The sequence below is a fragment of the Lactuca saligna genome, chromosome 3 (assembly GCF_052625555.1).
Source record: "Lactuca saligna cultivar CGN05327 chromosome 3, ASM5262555v1, whole genome shotgun sequence".
NCBI classification, from domain to species: domain Eukaryota; kingdom Viridiplantae; phylum Streptophyta; class Magnoliopsida; order Asterales; family Asteraceae; genus Lactuca; species Lactuca saligna.
The window spans coordinates 228,206,010-228,224,935 of NC_136419.1; positions in this window are offsets into that span (position 1 = coordinate 228,206,010).

Sequence of the window (18,926 nt, forward strand, 5' to 3'; positions counted from 1 at the left end):
ATCATTTTCATGAATCGGAGAGAAAACTTATGACACTTAGATTTATTGGTGTATGTGTTCTTATCCATGTGAATTGTCAAAACCATAGTCACAAGACAAGCATAATGACAAATCCAAACTCATATGGACTGAACTCAATCTTAATTTCTTGCCACCTGGCAGCTCAAGGGTCTGCCATTGCTTCCAAGTTGTTGTGCAACCAATTGAGAACTCTAAGAACTCAACTTTAACCGGAATGGGAACAGACTATGTCAACACGATAGGTTATAAACCTCAAGTCGTGTGCTAGTGAAGAACTTTAGGTTTTATTCTTGATTAGTTCTTGATACTTTCAAGACCTTTAAGACTCCCACTGTCCTCTTGACCTATAAGACTCTCTTGTCAAATATTCAAGGGATAGTGCGGATTCTTTATCAAGACAAACGCTTCACACAATTGGCCTGAGTTGGTCTTTGTTTTATCCAAAACATAACAACTTACCAATTTCAAATGTACAAGAGTAGAAAACTTTTACTCTTACATTTCACAAGTGTTTTAAACCTTCTTTGACACATGTCACTCAAGTCACAATCTTGGAGTATGACTCTAAGACTTGTATTGGAACGAAGTATGACTCATCTTCTTGATTTAACCATTTCAACAATTCAAGATCCCTTCTTCTTAGTCATAAGAATGCACTAAGACTTCCTTAGAGAACTAATTTTGATATGGTTTCTTAATCATTAAGATGATCACAAAACTGATACTAAAGTACTCTCCCATTTTTTCAGATTTGAGAAACTTTTATCTTTCTGCCTAAGTTGATTCTTCTTATTCGCTCTGCCTTACATTGGAACCTTTTCCAATGTCTCAGAGTTACACTTAAGCCTGTAAGTATAATCATATTTACTGAGCTTTAGTAAACTATGACGAATAGTCTTATTAATCTTTGTGGTCGACTTAATCAGTGCACATGACTATGTACTCGATCCCTTAGTCCATTACTTGACTCACACATCCATGTGAATAAGTAATTAGTCTTAATTTTCCAATACTTGAAAGTTCTCATTCATCATGCTATACACCTTGCATGATTCCAAGTTCCGGTCCAATTGAGACTTGGGTGATGAGAATCTTTCCTTTATTTGATAAATTTAGACATTACCACAAATGAAAGAATCAATTTCATACTTCCACTCTTGCTATTAATGGAATCATATAAGCAACAATTTTTCCTCAAATGCCATTGTAAGGATATTTTAAAATAACTAAAATAAAAAATTTTCTTTTATTTTAAAACTATGCGGAAAAACTTATCCTTACAATCCATATGAAAACCTGTTGTTATCTATTCCTTAGCAATATCTCATAACTCCTAAGAAGTAGCTCAAGAATCCGATTTTCAAACTACGCGATAGAAATCCATCTATGCGATCAGATTCAGCATATTCTTTCTTTAAGTTCCTTTACTTTTCTTTGATTCTTAAAACATTACCATGTGACCCAGTCACATCATGTATCAGGAATCTCAGAATAGAAACTTAACAGAGTTCGATTAGTGGAATTTACCTGAAGTAGAGTCAAACTTATTGACTTTAACATCCTTAGGTAAACTTGGCAGCTTCGCAACCAATGCCCCTTCCTTTGGCAATATAAACATATGGACCCTTTGATAATGGTACACGATACTATCATAGACTTAGACTTTTCTCTTTACCATTTGGTCAATCGAGTTGACTATGGCCGATCCCTTTCCATTGGGAAGAGAATGCTTTTCTGGATTTCCTGTGTCACTATTGTCAATGTCCATCAAGTTTTGAGGAAGTTGATCTTAACAAATAGATAAGATCATTAAGGGTCTTGTCATAGTCTGTTTCATAGGTGTTCCAAAAGAACTCACTATGTGACTTAGAAAGTAGTTGAACCACCAACTTTCTCAAGACTTTGACACCCTTCTCTCCCGGCTTGTCAATATGTGACTACATCTCCAAGATGTGATCAGACCTAGACCTTGCCTTGCCAATGGGGCTTGAGTGATCTTAAACTTTTCAAGAACTTGTGGGTTAGGGAGAATAATTGGAGGAGGAGAAAGAAGTATGATATCCATGGGACATCATCTTCATTAGGAATGCTTGTTTCAAGAGATTTGGGAAGATCATAAATGTCTAAAACAGACATGTTTTGGGAGATATTCAAGATAGTTGATCTATAGTCCTTAATATGACACCCAATATGAAATATTAAGGCTAGGACCCAACAAACTATATTTATAACTTAGAAGAGGTATGCCGTAATCCAAGCTATAAAATATTTGAAGGTAGGTGAATGACGATTCACCAATTTCCACCAAGATAAACGAAATGTATTATTAGGTTTTAATTGGATTTGAAATTCCTAGATCTTTTGAGATTCATTGAACTGTTCAATGGCATGTTTCAATCTCGAGTGTGCCCTTCAGGTTTTGTGACTGGGATGCCGAGGATCACAAAACAAGGTGTGAAGTAACCATGCAAATTACTTGGTACCCTTAAGTGTTTATCCCTCAATCGATGTGCCGGTTAACCACACACGCTCCATCGATACTATGATAAACATTAAGTTACCCTTTGCCTACCTTGTTAAATACGAGTTAGTGTGCCGGTTAACCACACACGCTCCACTAACCGACTTAAACAAAGTGCAAAGTGTAATTTCATGGATTAGCACCTTCTTCACATTTTCCTAAGTAACTAAGATTGGGTATTTATAAGAGTTTAGTTACTTAGTATTTATCATTAATACTTTTAATGAAGGGAGAATTATAGTCCTGTCAAACCTGTTCGGCTAACGACCCTCCACCAGTCAAGCAAGCGGTGGGTGAGAGTGGACACCCATTAAGTTGCCATTTTATAGGCAACAACCTTATACCCACCTTATAGACCGGCTTCGTGAATGAGGCGTACTAGCGGTAAGACCGACTTTACTCTTATACATATATATATTATTAACTTATAATATTATAAAGTATAAGGGTTGAATTTTAACTTTTAAAATTCTAAGGGCTAACTAGGAATTAAAGTATTCATAAGTGAAAACTTTTCAAATTCCAAAACTTGAGGGCAAGTTTTGAAACTATTCAAAACTAATTAATTCCATAACTTATGTATTTAAAGTAGTTTTAATCCAAAAACTCTTCAAGTTCCATAACTTGAGGACAAATTATGGAAGACTTTAAACTAATAAAGAATTAACTTTTTCTTTATTTTATAACTTATGGAATTAATTAAGGTTACATTATTATTTTTTTTATATTTATTTAATGAAGAGACTCTTGGTCCTCCATAACTTGAGGACAAATTATGGAGTCATAACTCCAATTAATTAGAACTAGACTCTTCATTTTTTTTAAACCTTTGCCAAGTTTATGAATTTTATGAGTCTTTAATGTGACTCTTCATGTAACTTGAGGACAAGTTACACAAACAGATTTTATACTCAACTCTTAGATTAAAATGGATTGAAAACAACTATTTCATTCAACTTTTCTATTAATCTAAGAAACTCATAAGAACAAGATAATTCAAATCAAACTTTTTCATGTAATTAGTCTAACCTTTAAACTAATACAAAACATGAATCTATTGACAAGTATCTTTGAAATTGGATTAGCATGAACATTACCACAACAAAAACAAGTTTATAAGTTCAAAAACAACTTAGGGTAATGTTCCTAGTCCATTTCTAGCCAAAAACTCGAAAATATGCTGTCTGGGGTCCAACTCGGCGAGTGCATGAACACAACTCGGCGAGTTGGATGCATTTTGCCTTGGACTCGTCGAGTCCCTTCATGGACTCGGCGATTCTGCTGGGCTGACAGCACCAATTTCGATTTTTCAGCTTCTATTGCAGGTATAACAAGAAAACAAGCCTAGGCTCTGATACCACTGTTGGGTTATGAGCATTCTAACACTCCTAAGTGTACATGCAACCCTAAATACCTTGGATCTATGTTTTCTCTATTATACATGAAAATATGAACATCCAAGGTATTATCCTAATCTAGCATACAAAACTATCAATATAACAAGATAGAATACATACCTCGTTGATGTAGAATGTCTTCATGAAGCTTGAGTGCCTAGTGCCCCAAGTGTGACACCTCAAATGGTTCACACAACACCAAATACACTTGGAATAACTTGAGAGAATTCTACACTTCATAAAATCGGCTAGCCCTCTCTAGAATAATACTAGTGGCCGATTTTGATCAAGAATAAGATGTTTATATAGTGTTACAATTAGGGTAAACCCTAATTGTCATGACTTTCCATTTCCTTGGATCCATGGGTTCAAATACACCATGGAGCATCCATGGAGCATCATATGGGTTTTGGCCCAACTAGATAATCCATGGAGCATTAGCCAACTATACAAGTATGGATGATTTACACAATCAACCCATATATTTAATTAGTCTTCTTTTGATCACATAATTAATCCTAGATTAATTCTTGATCAATACTAATTAAATAATCTCATTATTCTTATTATTAATATACTAGAACTTATAATATATTAATAACCATAAGTGTCTTATTTCTCTCATTATAGTCTATCCAAGTGCATGATGCCATGCAACCCAAATGGACCATGCCGGGTCGGGTCAAGTCTTACCAATTATAGTTATGGACTTAGACATTAATCCAACAGTTTTCCTATATATTATCGCTTAGTAAAACACTTTATCTGTCATAATGAGATATCTCTTGTTTCATATCTCATTATTCAATTCAGAGGACTTACCATCCTCTTTTTCCTAATCATTTTAGATCAATATGCCTCCAAAGAAAGGACCCAGCTCAAGGAACAACAACCCTCCGCTACCACATCCTTCTCAATTCGACCCTGTCATATGTCAGGCAGCTGTTACTGCTGCAGTAACGGCTGCAATGTCACACTTCAACCCCGGTAGGTTTGGCGGACCAGGAAGTAACACCTATCCCCAAAATCATGAAGATGATCAGGGGCACCAGAATGAGTGTGATGAGAGTAAGAAGATTTTATGGAAAAAGCGAAAGGGTCAGAGTTCACAAGGACCCTCCAAGAAGTACAAAACTGTGGCAGTCCACGTTGCTACTACTCTTGTCGCTGCGTCTACAACTCAAGCACCTACCAATAGGTGTGTTGGTAACCTCCCTTGGTGCAACATGTGCAATTAGGACCATCGTATCCCTGGCCCATGCCGTGAGATGATCGGCATCAGCTGTGGCAAGAAGGGTCACCTTGCGCGAAACTGCCAAGCACCAGCTCAACCAACCAATCAGACTTCCTGAGCGAATGCCAATCAGGTTTGTTACGGTTGTGGTGAAGTCGGAACTTTCAAGAGAAATTGCCCCAAGGCAATAACAGCTGACAACGCCGGGATAGTTCTAGCTATAAAGCAAGAGGAGGCAGTCGCCGATCCCACAGTCGTCACGGGTAAGTTCCTTCTCAGCAATTCTTATGCTCGTATCCTTTTCGATTCTAGTACTAAAGAAGTTTTTGTTATACATTCATCCAAACATCTTCTTAAACATAGTCCTCATCTAGTAACCGAAACATAAACGACGGAAACCCTTGGAATTCCAGGTTGGAGACTGTGTCCTGTTGAAGGTCTCACCCTGGAAAGGAATGATATGCTTTGGAAAGCATAGAAAACTTAACCCGAGATACATAGGACCTTTCGAGATCCTCGCTAGGATCGATCCCGTAGCCTACAAACTCCGACTACCTTTAGAACGTAGCAATACCCCTCCTTATTCCCGGTTCGAAGCCCTCTACGGTCGCAAGTACAGATCCCCTCTGTGCTAGACCAAGGTAGGGGACACGCAGCTAACCAAGAGTCAAGTCCCCGACATTGCCCTCACTGGTATTGAAATCATCCGCGAAACCACCGAGAAGATCATCCAGATCCGAGAATGACTAAAAGCTTCATGAGACAGACAGAAGAGTTACGCCGATAAATAACGGAAACCCTTGGAATTCCAGGTTGGAGACCGTGTCCTGTTGAAGGTCTCGCCATGGAAAGGAATGATATGCTTTGGAAAGCATAGAAAACTTAACCCGAGATACATAGTACCTTTCGAGATCCTCGCTAGGATCGATCCCATAGCCTACAAACTCCGACTACCTTTAGAACATAGCAACACCCCTCCTTATTCCACGTCTCAAATCTTACGAAGTGGCTATCTTATGAAACCCTAGTAATCCATTTTGATGAGACCGAGATCAATGAAAGTCTAAACATGCAAGAACCAATCGAAATCATCGATCGAGATATTAAACATACGAAACAAAGTCGTATCCCGATAAGTGAAGGTTCGCTGGAATGCCATGCAAGGACCCAAGTTCACTTGGGAGCACGAAGACTCGATGAAACAAAAATATCCGCATCTCTTTCCAATTTTATGATTTGTATCTTAATTTTAAATTTCGGGAGGAAATTCCCTCTAACGTGGGGATAATGTGACAACCCGTAAATTACTTCGTCACGGTAACCCATTTTCGTCAATAATACCGTTTGTATTTCAATTTTTCCGTTAACATTTTGGATTAGGTCATTTAAATTAAGACTTTTATTTGACCTCATGAGTGTCCAAACCCATTGGAAACACGTTAAAATACACTCGTCATTTAATTGGAAAATTTTTAGTTTCAACCACGTCGGGTGACGACAACTAAATCGGGTACGACCATAAGCCTCGTTTAACGTCAGTATCGGGTAGATTTCCACCGAGACTCAAACTCAAACCCTATATAAGGGTGAGTGGACTTCATTTGAAGCTTTTTCACTCTCTCTCACTACTCTCTCTCTCTCTCTCTCTCTTTCTCTCTCTCTCTCTACAAATCCAAACTTTGATCCAAAACCACCTCTTTCAAGCTCCAATTTGGTAAGTAATCCATCCTAGCTGATAATGTAGCATTTTTAGCTTAGATATGACTTCGGGGCTTACATGAATGGACTTAGAACACCAAAAACTTAACATATAGGGAGTAAACATGAGTTTATGTCCCAAGAGCATGCTTGGACCGTAAACACCCATTCAAGGACCGTAAACAACTCTTAAGGTGTTAAAATGCCCTTTAAACACCTCCTAAGCCTTGGAATAATGTCTAGAATCAACCATGATTGTGTTAGGGACCTTAAACTTGAAAGAAACCATATCCTTAGGATATTATGGCCGTAAACCCCCCAAGGAATGGTTCCTGGTCCGTAAACTCCTATAAAGTGGTCAAATGGGGGCCTAACTTCCTTCCATGACTTTTACTTTGGACTAGAACCACTTATGCTTAACCTAGGATCACCAAATCACACAAGGTAGGTGCATGTGTGAGTTTACGGTCGTAAACTCCTTACAATGGTCCCTTTGATGGTTTAACCCCTTCCCATGCCTTAGAACTTAACCTAGCTTTATTCCACTAGTGTTATAAGACTTTTAAGCACCCAAGAAGACACCACCCATGAGTTTACGGCCATAAACTCATGGGGATATTGTCATAGGGCGGTAATCTCCCTTAGGAGTTTCCTCTTGAAGAGCAAACTCCATATCTAGGCCTTACACCTCCTTAGATGCGACCCAGATCACTCCTAACACTTGAAATGAAGTGTGTTCGCGCCTAGGAGTGTATATTCTTATTTAGTTAGTAGTTCAAAGTCTAATTAGATACAATTATCTATCTCCTCATATTACATAGGAACCTCGCACGTGTTCAAGCCTTGAACTGACATTTAGCATCCTAGCCAACACATTTCTCGACTGGTGAGTTCATACCCCTACACCTTTTTCCATGTTTTCAGGGGGAATACAAGCAAAAGTACAAGAATAACTTGTACTCAAACTTATTATTTCATTCGAAATGTTTCATATTTCGTGTGCTTTTAACAATCGAAACCGTATTAACCAACCGTTTGACTTGTAGAGTTAGTTTTCCAAACTGATTGCAAATCTTATTATATATTGTTATATTGTATATTTCACAAATGATTTTCCATTTCATTACTGTTAAAATCATTAATATTAGAACTTTAGACGTCCTCTGTAACGCTCCACAAAGATACGCGAGTGGAGGACCACCTTTGTAACTAGAACTTAAAACAGGATTTTCCGCATTATTACTTGTAAATTTGTTAATCTTAGGGTTGGAGACACGTCCTCTGTAACACTCCACAGAGATACGCGAGTGGAGGACCATTCCTGTAACCAGAATCTCTTAGTAGGAGAGCAAAACTTGAGTGTATAGATCCATACGGGGCTGACTACCCCGCACCTTGCTGCTAGCTACAGTAGGACCGGCAGGTCTACGGGTGACAAAAGTCATAAATGATACTGGTGTCACAACCAGAAATTTTGTGTCTTGTAATAACTATACTTAAGTAAAATGTTGAATCAAAAACTTAAGAGCATGTGTGATGCTTCAAAAACTTGAAACAAATACACTATACAAGTACTCCAAATAGTCATCAAACAATTGGAAACCCTAGAAGTTCTTGTTTAGGTCCATTTTGGACTAGGACTTCCTTATTGGACTCTATGGACCAATAAGCTTCCAATTTGACTATCATGGGCTTAGAACCCTTAAGTGGGCTCTAATTGGACCCACATTCATTTATTTTAACATTTTGGGCCATATTGGGCCTAGAATGAAATAAGTTAAAAGTTTTGAACCATGATTAACCTAAACTAGCCCAACTAAGTGCTAAAATCAATTTATATTTCTTTTAGGTTAAAAATCATCCAACTTAACTTCTACATGGGCTTGAGGGCATTAAAGCCCAAAATTTCCCTTTTCCTTCAAAAATCTCGGCCCAAAACAGGCCCAAGAGGAAGGGTTGACCTTGTGAGTGACACCTCACAATTAACCAAAGGAATTCCATGCAAGGAGACTCATACTTCCATGCACCATCCTTTCATGCTTCTCTCTTCTTCTTCCTCTCTCTCACTCTCGGCCGAAACACACACACACACACATACAAATCTCTCACAAACTCTCTCTAGATTACTCAAGAAACCATCCTCCCTCTTCATCAAAAATCTCGAAACTTTGCTTGTGAATCAAGAGGATTTCAAGAATATATCATCACTTCTTGGTAAGTTACACATATCTAAGGAATTTATAACTCTTTTTCTCATGATTAGATCCTTTCTCTTAAACAATTTTGGTGAATATACTCCTAGAAAACTCCATAAACTCGAGATCTTCATCAAGGGGTGCTAGGATCAAAAATCACCAAACTTACTTCCATCTCTTCTTCAAAAACCGAGACCACACCCTAAGGTGAGCTTCATACTCCCTATCGTTCGGTTTTATAAGTTTTTTTTTGGGGGGGGGGGGGGGAATACAAGTGAAAGTGTAGATCTATATGCGTTTTGTATGCCTTGTATGATTTCTATGCTTATATGTGTGTTTTTGTGTGTTTATGATGTTGGATCTAACCATAAGCCCCTAAAAATCGAGATATACTTTATGTTAAATGATACTAGCATCAAATATATTTCTACATACAAATTATTCCAAGAAAAATAGCTAAATGGCTTAATAACATCTTCTTTGGGCTAAAAACTAAATTTTTGGACATAAAATGTTAAAAATACAAAGTTAAAGGGCCCAAAATGACATATTACGAATTCTGATGGATGAGAAGAGTCAAAACAGTTTCAATAAAGTATTTTCTGGAAATATACTCTTTTGGAGGGTTGAAAATATAAATTTTAAGCTTAATGGGCTAAAAACGACATTTTTGGCCCAATAGGGCCCAATATGCGAAATTTTCTGTTTTGAAGGGCCAAAACTGTATTTTTCTGCAAAACAGTGGACTACTAGTGTCCCAAGTCCTTTTCTAAGGTTAAAAATGCTTTTCATAATTAAAAAGGACCAAAGTTGCAAAAAATTTCCAATTTGGGGCAAAAGTGTAAATTTGCGAAAAAGGAAGGTTTCAACCGAGAAAACTATATTTTCAGGGACCAGAACTGTTTTCAACTAAAAATATGCTGAAAAATATCAATTTCAACAAGTTTTGGTGTTAAAACGTCAAGAAAAATGGTTTAAGGACCAATTCGGAAATTTATTTATTTAAAGAGTTGAAAAAGTAAATTTATAACAAAAGAGGGGCTGTAACAGAAAAGTTGAAATGTTAATTCAATACATCCGTTGTGATCAAACACTAGCACTACGACTACCGACGAATTATATTACACAACAACACCAAAAATCGTTATCAAACGAATTGATTCGGTCTCGAATCAATGACAAACCCGAAACTACTAACATGACAATAACTCGACTCATACACGGAAACATTTGGGAATTTAACACACACGTGAGAGTGCACAGACGTCGACGCACTATCTTTGGGCCCCAAAGTGTAAAATCTTGTTTGTTGGGCCTAGCTAGCCCAATGACCTGATCTTTAGGCCCGAAGACTCCAACCTTACGAGTTGTTGGGTCTTACATGGTCCAACACAGCGTAAAAGGACTTTTAGTGGCTTTTATACTATTGGTCCCCAAGGGCCCTTTGGTACTGCTAGTAAAGTCGAGATTTCACCAAATGCGAGTCGGGCCAAGGGTTCTTCGCATTCACTATAGCCTCGACCGACTAATGGGATTATTGAGATCTTCGTGCCCTCTCTTCTCCTCGGTCGTGGGGCTACACGAAGTCAGGGCAGTTGGGTTACGTGAATAGTATGGACGACGCCTATGGGATCGTTAGTATAATTGTAAATTGGTCGTTTGTGTAACGCGTGTTTATAATAATTCACCATGCGCAATAATCCGACGTCGCCTGGAGTCAATGACTTCACATGCCGCGATGGTACAACAACTACATGGAATTCAAAGTGTTAGGAAAACATCGGGTTTTCCTAGGGTTTTATTTTCAATACCTACAGTTTCGAAATGTACACAAGTTTAATGAACACTTTTTACAATTATAGAAACAAACAAGCATACTTATGGATCTTCACAAACTTTTCCATAAACTCTTTTCAGAAAATATCGGATTTTCTGGTAGTTTTCAAAACAATACAAAACGTTGTTTTTCAAATACCGCTTATGAACTCACCAACATTTCATATGTTGACGTTTTTCAAAATACTTGTATTCTCAGGTAACAAGTAAACCGAAGGAAATGTATTCAGTGATGGCTTGCAGTTTGTTTATCTATGATCGAACAATTTATTTTTGGGAATGTAATATTAAAACAATGTACTCAGTGTAAACTCTACCAGTTGTACTATATTAATGCATGGTGATGAATGATGTTATGTTTCATATATATTCAATGTTATGGTATTCAATTAAGTCACGACAGCCCTCGGATGTTTCCGCCGTCTGGTTCGGTGGTGTGACAACTGGCCTTCCTTTGCCATATCTAGTTTATCGTATTGTTATAGAACTCGCAAACTTAGATAACGGAGATTTACTTTTAAGTAATAAAGAACTTAGTAAATTAATAACCTTAGAAATTAGTTTACTATTTAATTGATAGTTTTATATACGTGTTAAAACTAACGTACCTTTCAAGGATAACCAAGCTTTCAGGAAACTTCACACAAACACTACAAGTATGGTAGATTCATGTACACTTCATTCAGATTCGATAACCGACCACAAACTTTTAAGGAAGATAAGGGTTTTTCCTAGGATAACTGAACTTGTTCTTAACTAGATTGTGTAATAACCGGATAACAAATTGTTCTTAACCAAACTGTGTAACAAATCGATAACTAAACTTTACTTATAAGAAAATATGGTATTTTCTTGGATATCAACTTTTTCGGAAAACCAAAGAAAACTTGTTCTTTTACAGAAACAAACCGCTTATGAACTCACCAGCTTTATGTTGATATTTTCAAAACTGCTTGTATTCTCAGGTCCGCATTAGACAGGTATCCCGCATTCTTTTGCAAAAGACGGAGCATATGGAAGTCACGTCTTTACTTTTGTTTAAACTAATGTATCTATAAAACATGTATTACTTTGCTTTTTCAAACAAATGTAATGATTCCTATGAAATGTAGTGTTTTGTGTTTACTATGCTTACTATGTACATTGGTTCTGATACTTTACATGACGTCCTCCTCCCCGGAACGTTTCCGCCATCGGTTTCGGGGTGTGACAGATTGTTATAAGAGCCCTTGTTTATAGTGAACTAAGTATACCAAACCTTACATGGTATAAGACTATAAACACTAAGGGGCTAAAGTGCTCTGAACTAAAAGTATACTTTAAAATATAAGTATTTTTCAAAAGTATACAAGAATACCTAAACATCAGATACCATAACTATGAGTAGAATGAAACATAAGTAATTGGGTGTTGTGCGTTGCGGTTAAACCTGCGAAGTTATGTAGTCGTGTCTAGGGTCAATATAGCCTGATCAACTATATTCATTCGAGACACGGCCAACATGTGCTTGGGAGTTACTGTGTTGTGCAACATGCCTAAAACTTACCAAATATCCAAACAATGAGTCGTCGTTGCAACAAACCATAAAATACTATAGGAGTATTTAGACAAAGCCGAATATGTTGTAGAAATTCATTCTAAGTGTTACTACTCATTCTTTCCTTATCGATAAATTCCCTTGTTTTGGTAGTTTTCCTATATATTATCGCTTAGTAAAACACTTTATATGTCATAATGAGATATCTCTTGTTTCATATCTCATTATTCAATTCAGAGGACTTACCATCCTCTTTTTCCTAATCATTTTAGATCAATATGCCTCCAAAGAAAGGACCCAGATCAAGGAACAACAACCCTCCGCTACCACATCCTTCTCAATTCGACCCTGTCATATTTCAGGCAGCTATTACTGCCGCAGTAACGGCTGCAATGTCACACTTGAACCCCGACAGGTTTGGCGGACCAGGAAGTAACACCTATCCCCAAAACCATGAAGATGATCAGGGGCACCAGAATGAGTGTGATGAGAGTAAGAAGATTTTATGGAAAAAGCGAAAGGGTCAGAGTTCACAAGGACCCTCCAAGAAGTACAAAACTGTGGCAGTCCACGCTGTTATTACTCTTGTCGCTGCATCTACAGCTCAAGCACCTACCAATAGGTATGTTGGTAACCTCCCTTGGTGCAACAGGTGCAATTACCACCATCGTATCCCTGGCCCATGCCGTGGGATGATATGCATCAGTTGTGGCAAGAAGGGTCACCTTGCACGAAACTGCCAAGCACCAGCTCAACCAACCAATCAAACTTCTGGAGCAAATGCCAATCAGGCCTGTTACGGTTGTGGTGATGTCGGATGTTTCAAGAGAAACTTCCCCAACGCAACAACAGCTGACAACGCCAGGATAGTTCTAGCTATAAAGCAAGAGGAGGCAGTCACCGATCCCACAGTCGTCACGGGTAAGTTCCTTCTCAGCAATTCTTATACTCGTATCCTTTTCGATTCTAGTACTAAAGAAGTTTTTGTTAGCCATTCATCCAAACATCTTCTTAAACATAGTCCTCATCTAGTAACCGAAACATTTACCGACGAGATGGCTAACGGTGAGAAAGCGAACGTCGACGATATATTCATAGGTTGTACCCTTACCCTGAACGATCATTCCTTCCCCATCAACCTAATGCCAGTCTCCATAAAGATCTTTGATGTTATCATTGGCATGGATTGGTTGAGTCCCAATCATGCAGATATCCTTTGTTACAAAAAAGCCATCCGTCTCAATCTCCCCTCTGGCCAAACTCTCATGATCTACGGAGATAAACTTAGTTCCAATCTTCGTATCATTTCTTGCATCAAAGCTCAAAAGCTTCTGCGAAAGGAGTGTTACGCATTCCTAGCTCATGTAATCAACGAGAAACAGAAAGTTAAAGACCTCGAGAGCATCCCCGAAGTCTGTAACTTTCCTGATGTCTTTCCTAAAGAGATCCCGGGAATTCCTCCCGAACATCAAGTCGAGTTTTGCATCGACCTAATTCCTGGAGCTAACCCTATAGCCAAATCTCCGTATCGCTTAGCTCCAGCAGAAATGCAAGAGTTATCCAATCAGCTTAATGAGTTGCTCGACAAAGGGTTCATCAGACCGAGTTCCTCACCCTGGGGATCCCCGATATTATTTGTGAAGAAGAAAGATGGATCCTTTCGGATGTGCATAGACTACCGCGAGTTCAACAAATTGACCGTCAAAGTTCTTGTATAGCAACTGTTACGACACCAGCATCAAGGCCACCCTGTTCGAAGCCCTCTACGGTCGCAAGTACAGATCCCCTCTGTGCTAGACCGAGGTAGGGGACACGTAGCTAGCCAAGAGTCAAGTCCCCGACATTGCCCTCACTGGTATTGAAATCATCCGCGAAACCACCGAGAAGATCATCCAGATTCGAGAATGACTAAAAGCTTCATGAGACAAACAGAAGAGTTACGTTGATAAACGACGGAAACCCTTGGAATTCCAGGTTGGAGACCGTGTCCTGTTGAAGGTCTCGCCCTGGAAAGGAATGATACGCTTTGGAAAGCATAGAAAACTTAACCCGAGATACATAGGACCTTTCGAGATCCTCGCTAGGATCGATCCCGTAGCCTACAAACTCCGGATACCTTTAGAACGTAGCAACACCCCTCCTTATTCCCGGTTCGAAGTCCTCTACGGTCGCAAGTACAGATCCCCTCTGTGCTAGACCGAGGTAGGGGACACGCAGCTAACCAAGAGTCAAGTCCCCGACATTGCCCTCACTGGTATTGAAATCATCCGCGAAACCACCGAGAAGATCATCCAGATCCAAGAACAACTAAAAGCTTCATGAGACAAACAGAAGAGTTACGCTGATAAATGACGGAAACCCTTGGAATTCCAGGTTGGAGACCGTGTCCTGTTGAAGGTCTTGCCATGGAAAGGAATGATACGCTTTGGAAAGCATAGAAAACTTAACCCGAGATACATAGGACCTTTCAAGATCGAGTTTGGATCGATCTCGTAGCCTACAAACTCCGACTACCTTTAGAAAGTAGCAACACCCCTCCTTATTCCACGTCTCAAATCTTACGAAGTGGCTATCTGATGAAACCCTAGTAATCCATTTTGACGAGACCGAGATCAATGAAAGTCTAAACATGCAAGAACCAATCGAAATCATCGATCGAGATATTAAACATACGAAACAAAGTCGTATCCCGATAAGTGAAGGTTCGCTGGAATGCCATGCAAGGACCCAAGTTCACTTGGGAGCACGAAGACTCGATGAAACAAAAATATCCGCATCTCTTTCCAAGAGGATATTATGGCCATAAACCCCCCAAGAGGATTTCATTGTCTATTGCGATGCGTCCAATCAGGGTTTAGACTGTGTACTTATGCAGAGAGGAAAATTTATCGCTTATGCCTCGAGATAGCTGAAGACACATGAAGTTAAATACACGACTCATGACCTGGATCTTGGAGCAATGGTCATCGCATTGAAGAATTTGATACAATATCTCTACGGAACTAAGTGCACAATCTTCACCAACCATAAAATCCTGCAGATTATCTTCAATCAGAAAGACTTAAACATGAGGCAGCGGAGATGGGTAGATCTACTCAGTGACTATGAGTGCGAAATCCGCTACCACCCCGGCAAGGTCAATGTGGTAGCAGATGCCCTTAGCCGAAAGGAGAGTTCAAGCGGCAAGGCGAAGACATTAACGATAACCATCCATTCCCACTTATCTGCACAAATCCGAGAAGCCCAGTTGGAAGCCCTAAGACCAGAGAACGTGTTGAATGAAGCCTTGAGGGGAATAGATAAGAGGCTTGAGATCAAAGGTGACGGAGTCTACTGTTTCATGGATCAAATCTGGACTCCAAAGTTCGGAGGTTTTAGGGAAGTTGTTATGAACGAAGCTCACAAGACCAGATACTCTGTTCACCCAGGTTCGGATAAGATGTACCTGTTGGGTTTTGAGCAATCTAACACTTCCTAAGTGTGCATGCAACCCTAATAAACCTTGGATCTATGTTTGTCTAAATACATGCAAAATAATAATTTTCCAAGGTTTATAACCTATCTAACATGGCATGAGGAACATTTCAACATAAAAGAGTTAGAAGAGATTACATACCTTTTGGTGAGTTTGGTTCTAAGGAGTTTGAGGGCCAAGCACCAATAGTGTGAATGCCTCAAATGGAATCACAAACACCACAAACTCTTGGAAAACTTTGAGAGAGTATACACCTTGTATAAAATCGGCCACACACATGCACACACACACACTAGTTCACTAGTTTTCTCTTAGGCTCCATTTCATGCTCCATAAGCATGCTTATATAGTGTGCATGGTTAGGGTGAAACCCTAATAACCCATGTCTTTTCCTTTTCCAAGGATCCATGGGTTAAAAGCTCCATGGATCATCCATGGACTTCCACATAAGCCTAGCCCATTAACAAATGAGTATTAGCCCACACTATATAAAACAAATAGCCCATAATTTAATTAGTATTCCTTTTAATCTCTAAATTAATTCATAATTAATTTAAGACTAAAACTAATTAAATAATGTAACTTCATATTAATATATTATAACTCATAATATATTAATAAACATATGTGTATAACTCTCATAAAATTATCCATAATAGTTTGGATGAGATGCAACCCAAATGGACCATGCCGGTCGGGTCAAGTATATACCAAATAAGTTATGGACTTAGACACCTTATCCAACAGAATCCCACTTGGATAAGTCTAATAACTATATTTGCCTATAACTTCAGGAACCAACCAACAATCGTAGCTCTCGAAAACTCCCTCGAACAATGAAGACTCTGTCGAACTATGAAGCGCCATTTTAGATAAGTGATCACATAATCCTCTGTTCTCATGATATCAGCCGGACAAACACATGGAACTATGTCTTGCTTATTGTCTAGCAGTTGTTTCTCGATTTTCCGATTTGTTTGACGAAGAACTTCACTGAACACATCGGTTTAGTTCTGACCAGGCCTGGTACATGGGTCAACACAAAATCATCGAGGGGCCCAGATACCGCTTCTATTTCTAGAAGGAACAGATAAACTTCGACTGATATGCTTGTTCTACTACTTGTTGAATTGTACACAAAGGCACATTTTATAACATCAAGTTACTGATGTGTTTACGTGCAATCAATGCACAACCAACTCATAGGTAACAACTCATATCTCTAGGTTTAAAGATTTATATGATGTTATCGTCTCACGATCACTCGAGATAAATTCCATGAAGTGATACAAGTGAGCGTGGGTTTATACCAATACTCATAACTTATGAGTACTCATGAATGTTGCAGCAACCATTGCCATGTCTAAACACCTTTAAGGCATCTACAAACCCAATTCATGACAATATTGATTCATACCTACTTCCGACGTATGATCGATTGTGGAGGTTTGAATAAATTAATTATTCTGGAAGTCAAAACATGCAAAACTGAAACAATAGTAAATAATTGACAATGATAGTAACACTTTACTCATAAATAAATCACAAATTTTATTCATCATCAAACGTCGATTACATTTTACAAGTTTCAGGAAAACTATCTAATCTGTAAAACTAATATCGTCCCTCAGCCCGATGCGTCTCGCATGCTGAAAATGCTTAACCCTCATCAGTCCCTTCGTAAGGGGATCTGCAGGATTCTCATCCGACGATATCCTCCTTGTCACAAGGAGTCCTTCTTCAATCTTGTGTCTTATGAAGTGATATTTTCTGTCAATGTGTCGGGATCTGCCATGATCTCTTGGTTCCTTGGCTAAGGTAACCGCACTATTGTTGTCACAGAAAATCTCTATAGGTTCCTTAATAGCTGGTACAACTCCAAGGTCTCCGATGAAGTTCTTTAGCCATATCGCCTCCTTCGCTGCTTCACTCGCTGCTATATACTCTGATTCACAAGTCGAATCAGCCACCGTCTCCTGCTTGGAACTCTTCCAAGAAATTGCCCCTCCATTTAAGGTAAAGATCTAGCCCGATTGAGAGCAGAAATTATCCCTATCAGTCTGAAAACCAGCATCACTATACCCTAATATTCTCAAGTCATCACTGCCACCAAGGGTAAGGATCCAATCCTTAGTCCTCCGCAGGTACTTGAGAATGTTCTTTACCGCGGTCCAATGAGCCTTGCCAGGGTTCCCCTGATACCTGCTGACCATGCTCAAAGCAAAAGCCACATCAGGACGGGTACAAGTCATAGCATACATGATCGAGCCAACTGCGGAAGCATACGGTAATTGGCTCATCTCAGCTATCTCTGCCTCCGTACTCGGACTCTGAGTCTTACTCAGTTTGGTATTGCTTTGGATCGGTAAATCTCCTTTCTTGGAATTCTCCATGTTGAACCTTTTCAACACCTTATCCAAGTAGATACTCTGACTAAGTCCAATTAGTCTTCTACTCCTTTCTCTTAATATCCTTATCCCTAGGATATAGGTAGCCTCCCCTAGGTCCTTCATAGCAAAGCACTTCCCAAGCCAGGACTTAACCTCCTGCAAGGTTGGGATGTCATTTCCTATGAGTAGTATGTCATCCACATACAGTACCAAGAAGCTAACTATACTCCCACTAGCTCTGACATACACGCAAGACTCATCTTCGCTTCTCAAGAAGCCAAACTCTTTTACCTTCTCATCAAAACAAAGATTCCAGCTACGAGATGCTTATTTTAATCCATAAATGGATTTCTCAAGCTTGCATACTCTATTAGGGTACTCTGCATTGACAAAACCCTCTGGCTGATTCATGTACACATCCTCAGCCAACTTTCCATTAAGGAAAGCGGTTTTGACATCCATTTGCCATATTTCATAATCATGAAATGCTGCAATGGCTAACATAACCCTAATAGACTTAATCTTTGCTACCGGCGAAAAGGTTTCATCATAATCAACACCTTGAGTTTGAGTAAAACCCTTCGCAACCAGCCGAGCCTTATAAGTATGCACTTTTCCTTCC